The sequence below is a fragment of the Rhinoderma darwinii genome, chromosome 2 (assembly GCF_050947455.1).
Source record: "Rhinoderma darwinii isolate aRhiDar2 chromosome 2, aRhiDar2.hap1, whole genome shotgun sequence".
In the NCBI taxonomy this organism is placed as follows: Eukaryota; Metazoa; Chordata; class Amphibia; order Anura; family Rhinodermatidae; genus Rhinoderma; species Rhinoderma darwinii.
The window spans coordinates 430386016-430402190 of record NC_134688.1 but is presented as its reverse complement, the minus strand read 5'-3'; the positions used below and the strand labels follow the sequence as shown (position 1 = coordinate 430402190).

Below are 16175 nucleotides of genomic sequence, written 5' to 3'. Positions count from 1 at the left end.
GCACAGAATCAGGAAAGACAGTTCCTCATAGTGGGCTATCGCTGCGCACCGTGACGGAGAGGAGCCACTTGCTGGTGTTTTGGACACCTGTTTCCGGAAGCGGTCGCGGACTGTCCGCCATCTATTGCGCACATCATTTTCTGTAAAAGGAATGATGTTTTTTAAATTAGGGCATAGGGGATGAAGTCAGGTGTATCCAGAGCAATCGCTTCTAAGGGCCTGTCCTGAGGAGAGATCATCAATGCAACCACATCATTGGGTCAGAACTTGACTAGCCAGTGGTTATGGCTACGGCTGGGTTCCCACGACCTCTTTCCATACCAAATGTAGACATTTCAGGCCTATAATGCCGCATGCCGAGACAGCTCCAATACGCTGGCAAACATCTGGCCATTCATTTGAATGGGCATATGGTTGTCCACGCTTTCAAAACGTACATTCTGGCGTTAAATGGTGTGTCAAACGCACGATTTAGGGCCGTCAATAGGCCATGTGCACATACCCTTACAGTCGGAAGAAAGTGGTCAACAACTTCGCACGTGCCATAGTGACATGACAGAAGTTGGGGTATGGTTTAGCTAGTCAGGAAAGGCCAAACTTGTGAATAGAATTTACAGCATTCAAATGATGCAAAACAACGTTAGCAAACAGTGTTTTAAACTATCTGCATTACAAACTATATGCAAACTTACCAATCACTCCCTGCCCCCTCTCTAGCATCCCATCACACTCGGGGTACAGACCGCGGCACACGTAGGTCCATCCCTCCTCACGTGCATTCCGGTCACTATAGGCAGCTATTGAGGTGTCCCAGATTTCTGGCCTACTATGCACCTACAAAATAAATACACAGTGCATATTGCAGTTTGCTTGGTACTCAGGATTCACAGTGGAGCTGTTACATGTTGATCTGCTTTAGAATATGTAAATACTGCAGGTGCTGCTAGTGATAAACCATACATACTAGTCCACTTGAAACAACATGACATAAACATATACATGTACTTACCAGATTTATCAGTGTCGAAACCTCCATGTCCATCCGTCGATATCTGGCCATTGCAGCCTGGGTTCAGAGTTTTCTGTCTGCTTTAGTACAATCCTGTCAGGCTGCAAGCCGAAAATGGCGCCTTCCTTTCCTCTACAGAATGATGTCATATCCTGCTCCGGCTGGAAATCCGCACCGCAACACACCCGAAATCCGCACCACACATAACATCTGCGGACTTCATTGCGGAATTTAGAATCTCCATTGAAGTCATTGGAGAAATTCCGCCATGAGTCCGCAACCAGTCCGCCACTGGTCTGCAACAGACAGAGCATGCTGCGGACACCAAATTCCGCTCCGCAGCGGAATTTTACGCATCGTCTAAACGAACACTTCTAAATAGAAGTGGAAGTCAATGGAGAAACGGCTCCGCTGCGGATTAACGCTGCGGAGTGTCCGCAGCGGAATTCTAGTGAAATTTCACCACGTTTGAACCCAGCCTAAAAGTTTTTCAGTCTTCCTCCTGGCTGACAGAGGGAAAGATGTCTACCGACATTTGTCTGTGTGGTGTACTTCTTTCCAGGCATGCCTTCAGCTTTCAATTTACAGAGGTGGTTATTCGGTGTGAAATGCGGACCTGACAGGAACACTGGTGCTATCTACATGGGACACCGGGGAACACTGTGGCACTATCTACATGGGTACATGAAATATAACTAATTTACGGTTAGGCTAAAGGATGCACTGATTTCCAGCTGACTAAACAGAGTATTTACTGAAATATTACTTTTATTAATTGTTTCTAAATTAAACAAAAAACACAATTTAAAAATAGACGACACTAGCTGACAGTGTAAGGTTTGTATGGCACATTACCAGAGATGCGCTAGGTCAGAACGACCTGATGTATGAGTGTGACGATCAGCGGCTGCAGAACGCTGTACTATCACTAGCTCGATTTAGGTTTGTAACTGACTGTCAGCTAAACATTGAAATGAAAACAGATAGAAGAGCCCCCCAACATGTTTCGCTACAAACGTAGCATCTTCAGGGGTTAAAATGGGGCTACCGTAGCCCCATTTGAACCCCTGAAGGCACTACATTTTCAGCACTATGTGGGCACTGACACTTGATATGTGGGCACTGGCGCTTTATATGAGGGCACTGAGGCACTATCTACAGTGGACACTGTAGCACTGTGGTAATATGTGGGCACTGGCACTATCTATGTAGACACTATCTACAGTGGGCACTGAGGCTCTCTTTGCGATACTTGAAAGTTTGGAGGTATGCTATTACAACGTGCGATAACCACAGCATGCTAAATCCCTGGGGGGCCCTGGCATCTCTCCTGAAATGTCTGTTTTTAGTAAATAATTGTATTCCCCATAATATAACAATTCTGGAGCATCTTTTCTTAGAACTTTGTGTTGTGCCATTCCTCTGTTATTTCCCTTGGAAATGTACAAATTCCCCCTTCTAGTAGGGTGTGTCCGTACGGTCCATACGTGTGTACTTATTGTCAGAGCAGAATGGACAGTGTCAGAGCCTATAGACAAGTGGAATGGTAACGCCCAGTTGTTAGCTTATTTATACATTTCCGGGATGAGTAGCAGAGGAAAGGCACATTTTGAGAACAGATGTTCCAGAATTCTTATTTTATGGGGAAAGTCACCTAATGGTTTCAAGATCTCTGCTTGCAGTCATTTCAATATGAACTTTAATTGTTTCTCCCAGGGGGGTAAAAATCTGCTCTGGTAATGTGATGGACACACAAGTGCATAGCTCTCATAGCTGTAGTGTAACTGTAGTCAGTCCTGCACATATTTGTCCAAGGGTTTATTATCTTTGCACTGTGTGTATGAACATTGTATTATGATGCTGTGACATCACTGTGCACATGAGCAATTAGCAGCGACATTACTTTGTGCATTATTCCCATACTGTGACATAATTGTGTGCAATAACAATTTTTTTAAGACTTCACATTGTTTATTATTGTTCTCCTGTTATATCCCTTGGCCTATAACTCCTATGTTGTTACTTCTCTTTGGTCATTATCCCTTTGCTGTATGAAAAACCAAGAATAAGCAGGCACACCACCTATCTATGGAGTGCAAAGTCTATGCCCTAGACCAGGGGTGTTTTCAGTACGGAACAGTTGTCCGGCAGCGAGGCAGGGACTCCTAGCGTCGTACATAACTATGATGCTAGGAGCCCGGCTCCCTGCAGTGTGTTCGGTCCGGTACTTGCGGCCGAAATACGTCCGTCAATTACGGACGTAATGATCTCATGTGAACATACCCTTATAGTAATGTAGTATTATTATTATTATTATTATTATAGTGTTAGAGTAGTTCAAATAACGAATTGATTAACAATAATTTTGTATTGTATCAAATTTGAAAGTAATGCGGACCCTCAACTTCCCATTTTTTCTATATGTGGCCCACTTACCCGGCTGAGTTTGAGACCCCTGCCCTAGACCAAACAACTAAAACTACCAGAGAAAGTAGGGCAAACAAAATTGACATGCACCTCCAAAATTGTATCAAAACAGTGAAAAAAAAATCTATTGACACCAAAAAGGAGAAGACAAACAAGTTAAAAACGTTGCATGCAACAATTCAAACAGTGATCCATAATAAGATATGCCGTAATGTGCGCAAGAGCCTCAAACTAGATCAGACCTGCCGGATACATAAATGGCCCTAATAAGGATCCCACTTCAATGCATGTGGTAATTCCTAAAATAGGATAAGATCATGAATAAATCTGACATACAATGCAAAAAGGCACATACCTAAAACATCATAAGAATAAGGGCATATTCAGACGAGCGTGTAACTCGTCCGTGTGACGGCTGTTAAAAAAACGCCCCTCGCACCGGCACATGTATTTCAATGGGGCCTTTCACACAGCCGTTGTTTCAATGGAACATGTGAAGGGTCCGAGGAAAAATAGGACATGACCAATTTACTTGTGTTTTCACGCATCCCTCCACAGACTCTAGTCTATGAGGGATCCGTGATAACGCTCCCCGCACGGGTGCACCTCGGACGTGAAAAACTTACGTTTTTCACGTCCGTTGTTGCACACGCTCGTTTGAATGTAGCCTAAGACAATCGATATAAGCCAGGCAGAGGGGCACACACTTAAAAAACAAAGACCAGCCCCAGGAGAAACCTAGCTTTCTCAGGGGTATTCTCTCTGTGCCGTGACATCACTATTTTTATTATCCCTGGGCAGAGATATCTGTACTTATTTTCCCTGTACTGTGGCATCACTGTATTTACTATCCCTATACTGTGATGTCATTGTGTTTATTATCTCTGTACTGTGACATCACTGTGTTTATTATCTCTGTACTGTGACATCACTGATTATTATCCCTGTACTGTGACATCACTGTTTGTTTTCTCTGTACTGTGACATTGCTGTATTTACAATCTCAGTACTGTGAAGTTGCTGTGTTTATTGTCTGTGTACTGTGCCATCACTGTGTTTATTATCCCTGTACTGTGACATCACTGTTTGTTTTCTCTGTACTGTGACATTGCTGTATTTACAATCTCAGTACTGTGAAGTTGCTGTGTTTATTGTCTGTGTACTGTGCCATCACTGTGTTTATTATCCCTGTACTGTGACATGACTGTATTTATTATCTCTATACTGTGCCATCACTGTGTTTATTATCCATATTCTGTGACATCACCATGTTTATTATCCCTGTACTGTGACAATAGTGTGATTATTATCCCTGTACTGTGAAAGCCCTGTATTTACTATCCCTGTACTGTGACATTACTGTGTTTTTTTTATCCTTGTTCTGTGACATCACTGTTTATTATATCGGTACTGTGGCATTACTGTGTTTATTATTCCAGTTCTGTGACATCATTGTTTATTATTCCTGTACTGTGACATCACTGTGTTTTATTATCTCTATTCTGTGTCATATCTGTTTATTATCTAAGTACTGTGACCTCACTGTGTTTATTATCCTTGTTCTGTTAAATCACTGTTTATTATCCCTGTACTGTGACATCATTTTGTTTATTATTTCTGTACCGTGACATCACTGAGTTTATTATTTCTACTGTGACATCACTGTTTATTATCCCTGCACTTTGACATCACCATGTTTATTATGCCTGTACTGTGACATCACCATGTTTATTATCCCTGTACTGTGACAATAGTGTACTGTGACAGCACTGTATTTACTACCCCTGTACTGTGATGTCAGTGTGTATATTATCCGTATACTGTGACTGTTTATTATCCCTGTACTGTGACATTAATGTTTTTATTATCCCTGTTCTGTGTCATATCTGATTATTATCTCAGTACTGTAACATTACTGTGTTTATTATCTCTGTACTGTGACATCACTGTGTGTATTATATCTGTACTTTGACCTCACTGTGTGTATTATCCCTGCCCTGGGATGTCACTGTGATTATTATCCCTGTACTGTGACATCACTGTTTGTTTTCTCTGTACTGTGACATTGCTGTATTTACTATCCCTGTACTGTGAAGTTGCTGTTTATTGTCCGTGTACTGTGCCATCACTGTGTTTATTATCCCTGTACTGTGACATCACTGTGTTTATTATCCCTGTACTGTGAAATCACTGTGTTTATTATCTCTATACTGTGACATCAGTGTTTATTATCTCTATATTGTGCCATTACTGTGTTTATTATCCCTGTACTGTGACATCACTGTGTTTATTATCCCTGTACTGTGAAATCACTGAGTTTATTATCTCTATTCTGTGACATCAGTGTTTATCCCTGCACTTTGACATCACCATGTTTATTATCCCTGTACTGTGACAATAGTGTGATTATTAACCCTGTACTGTGACAGCACTGTATTTACTATCCCTGTACTGTGATGTCACTGTGTATATTATCTGTGTACTGTGACATGACTGTTTATTATCCCTGTACTGTGACATTAATGTGTTTATTGTCCCTGTTCTGTGTCATATCTGTTTATTATCTCAGTACTGTGACATTACTGTGTGTATTATATCTGTACTTTGACCCCACTGTGTGTATTATCCCTGCACTGGGATGTCACTGTGTTTATTATCCCTGTACTGTGACATCACTGTGTTTATTATCTCTATACTGTGACATCAGTGTTTATTATCTCTATATTGTGCCATTACTGTGTTTATTATCCATGTTCTGTGACATCACTGAGTTTATTATCTCTATTCTGTGACATCAGTGTTTATCCCTGCACTTTGACATCACCATGTTTATTATCCCTGTACTGTGACAATAGTGTGATTTATTAACCCTGTACTGTGACAGCACTGTATTTACTATCCCTGTACTGTGATGTCACTGTGTATATTATCTGTGTACTGTGACATGACTGTTTATTATCCCTGTACTGTGACATTAATGTGTTTATTATCCCTGTTCTGTGTCATATCTGTTTATTATCTCTGTACTGTGACATTACTGTGTGTATTATATCTGTACTCTGACCTCACTGTGTGTATTATCCCTGCACTGGGATGTCACTGTGTTTAATATTGCTGTACTGTGACATCACCATGTTTATTATCTCTATTCTGTGACATCACAGTGTTTATTATCCCTATTCTGTGACATCACTGTTTATTATTTCTGTACTGTGACCTCACTGTGTTTACAATCCCTGTACTATGACCTAACTGCGTTTATTATCCCTGTACTGTGACACTAGTGTGATTATTATCCCTGTACTGTGACACTAGTGTGATTATTATCCCTGTACTGTGACACTAGTGTGATTATTATCCCTGTACTGTGACACTAGTGTGATTATTATCCCTGTACTGTGACCTCCCGGCCTTTATTATCCCTGTACTGTGACATCTCTGAGTTTATTATCTCTGAACTGTGGACCTCACTGTGTTTATTATCCCTGTACACTGTGACATTTGAGTTTATTATCTCTGTAATGTGACATCTGAGTTTATTATCTCTGTACAGTGGACATCACTGTGTTTATTATCTCTGTACTGTGACATCTCTGAGTTTATTATCTCTGTACTGTGGATGTCACTATGTTTATTATCTCTCTACTGTAACGTCACTGTGCTTATTATCCCTATGGTGGTATATCACTGTGTGCATCATCCAGGTTCTGTGGCGTAATTGTAAGGCTGGGTTCACACAAGCATGTTACGTCTGTAATGGACGGAACGTATTTCGGCCACAAGTCCCGGACCGAACACACTGCGGGGAGCCGGGCTCCTAGCATCATTGTTATGTACGATGCTAGGAGTCCCTGCCTCGCTGCAGGACAACTGTGCCGTACTGTAATCATGTTTTCAGTACGGGACAGTAGTTCCACGGAGAGGCAGGTACTCATAGCGTCGTACATAACAATGATGCTAGGAGCCCGGCTCCCCGCAGTGTGTTCGGTCCGGGACTTGTGGCCGAAATACGTTCCGTTCATTACGGACGTAACATGCTCATGTGAACCCAGCCTAAGAATTATTCCTATGCAGTAAAATCACGGTGTATATTTTCAGAGGATTATATTCATGAGGTGCATAAATTGCAGTCACACCAGGGTTTACCAATACTATAAATTGCATGTAAAGTTGTGGGCCCTGTTAGGGAATTTGCATCGGAGCCCAAGAACGTCTAGTTCCTTACTTGTATTTATTTTTGTACATGAGTTCTTTGTCAGCCCTTGTTTTTCACAATGAGTTCCGTTATGTGTACTATGGCCACCTGGTGTCACTGTGCACCTTTTATTCTTCATTGTCATTAATATAAGATCTGCTGACATAATCCTATGTTATTAGATAATGCATAGTGTGGATAGTATATAATATACGGTAGTTAGTATTACAGCACTGTTACACTGTTCGTATGGTAAAACATGTTTTGTTATCACATGTAATATACACAATTGTGGTTATTGCCCACACAGCTAAAGAATATGCCACTCAAAACCACAAGCTGCAGTTTTACACCACTTTCAGAATCAGGAAAGTGGAAAAAAAGCAAAGGCCCACATTTATCAATGTACTTGTGGCTTTGATTAAATGCATTTACTTGAGAATAGTGACTTATTTGCAGTTAATTTAGGACCATGCAATTCAGTTTGTAAAAGTGAAAAGTGGACGTGGCTTACTTATTAGCCAGGATTTAGACATTTATAAAAATAGACTTTTCAAAAAGTTGCATCTCTACTCCACATAGACCTTGGTGTAGAAAAAGTGCCGTCATTTTATCTGGTGTGAAAGTTAATATCAGTGATGTGCTGTATGTTGGAAAAAAATAACCAAAAAAGATACATGTGATCATAAATTTGTCACAACATAAGTCAATAAATTAGGCTGTATTCTGTTCTGGAGTTCCTTCAGCAACACCTGCAAATTTGAGGAGAAGAATAGTGCTGCATGCAGCGATATTCTTCCCATCAAAACTACAAAAACCAACCTGGAACCCGACAAACCCAGTTGTAAGCCAAATGGGTTTGGTGGTTCTGGTGGTATCTGTCCTATGACTGATCTGACAGAGCACTATGGCATCCTTTATAAACGGAAGCCACATTGCAAATGTGAGCATAGTCTAAACTGAGCTGTCACTTTTGATACATGGGGGCTTTGTTATGAGCTACTTAAAGGAACAGTGTCACCCCAAAATTTTTTTTAATATGTTAAAGATGTTAGTGCTTTATTAAAAACGTTTGGATTAATTTGTGTGTTTGTGTGTTACTTTTTTTTATTTTTGCACTTTTTCTTCCCTATGGGGGCTGCCATTTTTTTTTCCATTTCTGTATGTGTCGATTAACGACACATACAGACATGGAATACGGCAGCTCCAGTCCCATAGGGACTGCGAACGGGGCCCGTTCCATCCACTATCGTGTACGCCGCTGTGTGGAAACGGCACATGCGCCGCTCCCACACAGTTCAATTTGAAATGCGCGCCGTCTGGCGCCATTTTCCTGTGGACCGGAAGTTGCGGCCGGACAGTAAGATTACTACTTCCGGTCGCGGCTTCCGGACTTGTGCACATGGAGCAGCGGCAGCAGACGGAGCGGATGGACCGGAGGGAGCGGCGGCGACTGGAGCAGGTAAGTTATTTCTATGTATGTTCGTGTTTCAGTGTGTGTTTACTAGTGTATGTTAACCTTCTACACTGTGTGTTAGCTCAAAAAATGGCGACACACAGTGTAGGAGATTAGACCGTTCAAACCCCTCGTTTCTCCCGGCACTAGCCAGGATAAAGGAGGGGGGGATTCTGAGAGCTCACTAGAGCGAGGGATTTTTACCCAATTTTGCAGCATAAAGCAATGTGGTTGCTTTACCACATGCAATGCTGCAATTTTGGGAATGGCTCCATCTAGTGACCAGTGCTGGGAAATATTATAAATTGAATCCAATTTATAATATTTCCTGACTCGTGAGAAAAAAAAAAAAATTAGAACAATGTTTAATCACCTACACACTAATTGTTTAACTAAAAAAAAAAAACATGTTTTGCTGGCAACACATGTCCTTTAATGTGACTCTGTAGCTTCGGCCGCTTCCCCAACACAGATGAACGTATCTGGGGCAGGGGCTTAATAAATATGGTATTTCACACAAACACCATATTTTGCAAATTGATAAGCGGGCTGATGGGATTTTTGTGCGAGGGCTGCTTTGTAGTCCCAGTACACCCCTGCATCGCATTATTTTAAATTTACTGCTGATTTTTTTATTTTAGCGCAAAATCGATTATTTTATACTTAAAATAACAGCCAGTACACAGTATTTGCATCCTTAAGACATGGATACAATTGAATATGTAAGCGGCGCTGAAAGGTGCAACGAAGCCCTGGACATCATCACGCCACCTGCATCGTTCCGCAGGAGCTTAGCCAAAAGTAAGGCCTGGGAGGCTTCTTTTTTTTATTCAAGGGTCACAAGCGTGGGACATATTTTAGTTTAGGGGGCACAGTACGAGGCATATTTTTATACAGGTGGCACAGTGTGTCCATTTTTTTTGTTCAGGGTGGCACAGCATTAGAAATATTTTTATTCAGGAAGCACAGTGTGACCATCTTTTATTCAGGGGGCACAGCATAAGGCATATTTTTATTCAGGTTGCACAGTGTGGCATTCTTTTATTCAGGGTGGCACAGCATTGGGAATATTTTTATTCAGGAGTCACAGGCTAGGACATTATATTATTCAGAGGGCACAGTGTGTAGCAGTATTATATTCAGAGGGCACAGTGTGTGGGACGATTTTTTGTTCAGGGGTACTGCATGCGACACTTTTTTTAAAGGAAAGTGTGTGGACCTATTTTAGTAAGGGTGCACATCATGTGTGGATTTATTATATTTAGGTTGCACAGAGTGTAGCACTATATTCAGGGGACACAGTGTGAGCATGTGCTGCAAACGGAGAAGCTGAAGACATCTGAATGGCAAACTACAGAGACGAGTGATGCTGGCAGAAGTTGTCATAGTGGTTTGGGCTGGAGGCAGAAGAAAAGGAAATAAAATGACTCCAATCATAGTAGACGTCACTTGTGAGTAACTGGATGTAATTTTTCTATTCTGATCAGTACTGTAGTCACTTGTATGGGCTGCAGCGTGATGATGGGTGGTAGCATTCTTGTTTGTGATACAACTTCCAGCATGCCAGCCTATTTTGGGCTTTCAGAGGCGAGCTAAGCGATTTTTTTTAATATATATTTAATCTACACATTCCAAGAGCTATAAGTGTTTTTCTTTTTCCATCAACAAAGCTGCATGAAGGCTTGTTTTTTTTATGGGAGGAGTTGTAGTTTTTATTGGCACCGTTTTAAGGTATTTATAATTTATCAATGAACTTCTTATACGTTTACTTAATGCCATGTGCCATGCGGTTTATATAATAGATTTATCGGTTAATTTTTTCAGAACCCAGCAGTAAAGCCAAGAACATTGAACACAGGCTCTTGTCCATGAAAAGACTATTCAATCAGGAGGAAGAGCCCCTCCAGGAGCATTCGCTTCTGCCTCCGCCCACGCCAGGGCCTCATTGGTGGAAAGAAAGTATTTAGATGTCGGGCCATCAATCACTCTCAGCTTGGCAGGATACAGCATGGCATATCTGTACCCCTTCTCCCGTAGTTTCTTACGGACATCCGTAAATTGGACTCGTCTCCTGATGTTAACCGAGAAATCAGGGTATATGGAGATTCGTTGAGAGTTCCTTGCCGCCTGTAAAATAGCATCCCTGTCTCTGAAGTGCAACATGCGTGCAAGCAATGGACGTGGATGTCCCCCCGGAGGACCCATACGGGCCGGGACTCTGTGTGCCCACTCAATGGTGAAAAAGCAGAGAACCCCCTCAACATCCAAGGTATCTTTTTGCCACTGTTCCAGGAATTTGACCACATCCCTCCGATTTCTCCGGCAGGCCCACAATACGGACATTATTACGTCGAAGACGGTTTTCAAAATCGTCTGCCCTGTCGACCGAAGCCACAATCTGCAATTTGAGCCGGAATAGGGAGTAAAATGTCCTCCACCTCAGAGATTCTGCGCTCATTGTCAGTAGTACGTTCGCAGATTTTCTGTATATCATGCCTCAGTATAACAAGATCTTGACGTAGTTCATCAACTTTGGTAACAAGCTTAGACTGACATAAATTGATGGCCACCAGCAATTCTGCAAATTTAACATCCACATGTGAGGAGGAGACTGGCTGGTTTTGTGGGGATATTGGTCTTGGTGGACTTAAGGATCCATCAAACATTGATAAAGAGGGATCAGGGGATGCAGGCAACAGCACAGGCCGAGAAAACTGCTCCAGCTTTTTCGCCGCATGAGATTTGATTTTCAATATATTGGCACCTGAGGGATCAGCATCCAGGTCATCCAGTGAGTGAAATGGGGGATCTTCCATTACAGAGTCATCATCAGAGGGGGGGGGGGGAAGAGTTCCTTGCCAGGGACTTACTCTTCCGCTTCTTCCCCCTATTACCTCCCATATTAGAGGATTTACACAGCAGAGTGTGCAGAAATTGGTAGAAAAGCAGGGGGGAGGGGTAAACCAGCGCCCCTCGGTGTAATGCAATGCACCGTTTGTGTGTCTTCCAAAGCAGGGTGCCCTTTAAAATAACGGTCCTCTATCAGTGGAGAGTCTATACATGCAAAGGGACACCAGTACCTGAAGCAAGAGAGTTATAATCCCAGTCCAGCGCAGCCACCGGCAAGAACGGGGGAGGGGAATGCCGGCCCGTCATTCACCTACCTCCCAGGCAGAAGCAAGCCTTTTACAGGGTAAAGTTTCCAGTCCACAGGACCCTTTACCCAGCACACTCCACTAGTGGAGTAATACAGGCAGAGAGACCGCACCGCTGCTGCTGCCAGAATGCCCCAACTGCTCACCACGCGGCGACCGGAAGTGCCAAGCCTCACTCCGTTCTCTATATCCAGCGATATCCGCACCCGACACCACAAATCTGCACACCGGGGGACACAGGAGGACGTGTAGTCACCACCCTGCACGGTAAGGCTTTCAGACACTCAGGATAGAGGTGATAGATACAGGATACTGAGTCAGGATACTCGGGAGCCCAGCGAAGTACGCCTGCTCAACCAGACATCCGGCCACGTCCCATCCATCACACATTTATGGCATATTCTGTGGATATTGTAAACCTACAAAAGAACCTCAAACAGCAGAACAAGGGAGTCCCCACTATATCATAGAACAACCTACAAGCACAAAAAGCACAGGGAACATAACACCCAAAAATAGAAGAAATATGCATTTACCACGTATCAAAAAATAGAAATCTTTATTAATAATAAATAACAATACATGGTATCACATAAATATACAGATGATTTTTTTTTAGAAAGGGTCATATACGAAGAGCGGCATCAGTGGTATAGATGTAATAATACCCAGAGGTAAACAGAACAACCCCTCTCAAACCAACAGTGTCCCATACTCCAGATCACCATGAAATGCAAAGCATGACTGACTAAGCAGAAATGGCCAGAAAGTCAAATATAAAATGAAAAGCTCTGTTGAAAAAGGAAATGAAATGGATAACGTTGCTTAATACGACCACACCTTTTGGCCTAAACGAGGCTACAAGCTTCAAACCCTTTCTCTAATTATCACAACTTAGCGCAAATTTTATTGCTTCTTCTTTTAATTTTGTGTTGTGTGTTTTGGGGGGGGGGGGGGATTTTCTGTCTATTTCTGACTTATGTTTTTTATATTTTAGTCTCGCTGGATATACTATCATGATGTTTACGTCTACTGAATTCGATCTTCTACATATGTATTATCTTCATAGTCACCATCAAATGAGATTATTATCGGATTTTGTAAAAATTCTTGTGAAATGGAGTTATACTATATGATGTTGATATTGTGAGGTTATTTGTATCTATTTTTTCCATGTATGGTGTTTGATGATGTATTTCAAGATTTGATCTATACACAATGAAAATAAAATAGAATTTATGTATTTATTATTTTGTATTAAATATTTTTATATTTTATTATTATTATTTTTTCCATTTACTGTTATATTTTATATTTTATAAATTTCCATCTTTATTTTTTATTTTTGTACATGCATGCTTTATTTGTTATTTGTTATTCATTATATGTGGAAATGTATTTGGTTTGTTCTGTTTACCTCTGGGTATTATTACATCTATACCACTGATGCCGCTCTTCGTATATGACCCTTTCTAAAAAAAAATGTATCTGTATATTTATGTGATACCATGTATTGTTATTTATTATTAATAAAGATTTCTATTTTTTGATACGTGGTAGATGCATATTTCTTCTATTTTTGGGTGTTATATCCTGTGGCTATGCCATAAATGTCTGTGATAGGAATACCAAAGAGATATTCCAGGATTTTATTATTTTATTTAGCCCTCTTATTTAATTAGGAATATTACCGCTTTTAAATATCTTTAAAATGCATTCATTCATACTATTAGGTAATAGTGGTATATGGACTGGAATCTGGATGGGTGCAACTATCTAGTTTATACCTTGTCCTCATTTTCCCTCTTGAGTAACGTACAGTGGTACAATGTTTATTCTAAATATTCTTTACATTTCATTTAGCAATTTGCTTTCGGTAGAAACGAACATGTTATTTTTTCAACAAATATAAAGTAATAAATTAACAATAAATCATATATTTATTGCTGATAAATGCATTTCTGTACTCCTGTTGCAAACTTATCTGATGAACCTTCAAAATACAATTCACTGAGGATCAAATGATAAAATAATGCAGATAACGGCCAGAAGATGGCGACATTTCACAAGAACTGAAACTAAACGTTTCGAGAGTGTGCAAGGTTTCACAACCAAAATCTGGAATAATCAGTTCTTAATTTATGAAAAATAACTTCCAGATAATTATGCTGAATAGATTTATATAGTCCCTCCTTACCGTCAACATGGACACGACAGACTTTGTAATCTTTGCAATCCCAATGCACTCCATACAGGAAATAACAATTACTGTTCATTTATTTCATACACAATATGAACATAAGTTTTGGGACACCTACACATTACACCTACAGGAGCTTTTATGATATCCCATTCTAAATCCATAGGCATTAATATGGAGTTGCTCCCCCCTTTGACGCTAAAACAGCTTCCACTCTTCCTTTTTTCTAATATTTTATTTGTTTCCAAATTTAAATTTAGAAAAATTTACAGCTTCGAATCTTCCTGGAAGGTTTCCTACAAGATTTTAGAGTGTGTCTGTCGGAAATTTTGCCCATTCATTCAGAAGTACACTTGTGAGTTCGGACACTAATGTTGGACGACAGATCCTGGCTCACAATCTCTGTTCTAGTTCGTCCCAAAGGTGTTGGATGAGATTGAGGTCAGGACTCTGTGCGGCCGGTCAAGTTCTTCCACACAAAATGGGGTTTGGAACTCTGCAGTTATTTAGTCATCATAGCGTTGGCGACTTTTATGCAATATGCTCTTTAGCACTTGGCGACTCCAATCTGTAAATTTACGTGGTCTGCCACTTCGTGGCTGAATTGCTGTGGTTCCTAAACGCTTCCACTTTACAATAATATCACTCACAGATGATCGTGGAATATCTAGAAGGGAGGAAATTTCACAAACTTACTTGTTGCAATGTTGACCTCCTACTACAGGACCACGCTGGAATTCAGTGAGCTCTTTGGAACGACCCATTCTTTCACATATGTTTGTAAAGACAGACTATGACTAGGTGCTTGATTTTATACACCTGTGGCATTGGGACTGAATGAAACACCTGAGTTCAATGCTTTTGGCCTCACACCCATATTTTTACTGTCCACAAATACGGATCCGACGATTATGGATACACATCCATAGCTGTCCGCAATTTGCGGAAGCGCTGATTAGACGTCTATGGGCAAGTTCATGCTGCAATTGAGAATAGGACATGTTCTATATTTTGTAGATAATTTCTACGGCTCAGACATACATCAGTAAATATATGGAGAGGTTTCTGAAGCCTATAGAAGTGAATAAATGTGCAATTTCATCCATAATTACGGATTCCGTAGTTACAGGTTAAAACTACGGTCGTGTGCATGGGGCCTAAGAGATGTGTACCAATTCCTTTGTCCATATAGTCAGGGCCGCACTGTCCAGGAGGCGAGATGAGCATCTCGCCTTAGGCGGCGGCCTGCTGCCGCTCTGAGGGGGAGGCGGCACCACTGAATCCAGCCGCCACTCCCACCTGAACTATAATTGTACCTGCGTCTATAGTATGCAGATACGATTGCGTGCACAAGCGCTGAATGGCAGGTCACGTTCCGCCCTAGCAGATCTGCTCAGAAGAGAGCATTGCAGAGGACGGCTTGGGAATGGGTTTAGGTGAGTATGTAAAGTGGGTTTTTTTTTCTGTTAAAAGTGTGAGCGGCTATTGTGGAGCACTATCTACAGGGTGGATTATATGTGGGGGCTATATATGGAGCACTATCTACAGGGAGGCTATATGTGTGGCTATATGTGGAGCACTATCTACAGGGGGAGCTATATGTGGGGCACTATCTACAGGGGGGCTATATATGGGGCATTATCTACTAGGGGCTATATATGGGGCACTATCTACAGGGGCTACTTTCTACAGGGGAATCTATGGGGGCCACTATCTACAGGGGGAATCTATGT

General features: G+C 41.3%; 1 long non-coding RNA gene across 1 annotated transcript in view; it reads right to left on the bottom strand.

The window, feature by feature from the left end:
- The window catches only part of LOC142743538 (uncharacterized), an 88847-nt gene continuing 72672 nt past the window's right edge, over window positions 1-16175 (bottom strand). The window contains exons 2-3 of the long non-coding RNA XR_012881579.1: window positions 693-834; window positions 1-140 (exon numbers count right to left, since the gene is read on the bottom strand). This is a non-coding gene — a long non-coding RNA (uncharacterized LOC142743538). The remainder of the gene's footprint in view (window positions 141-692; window positions 835-16175) is intronic.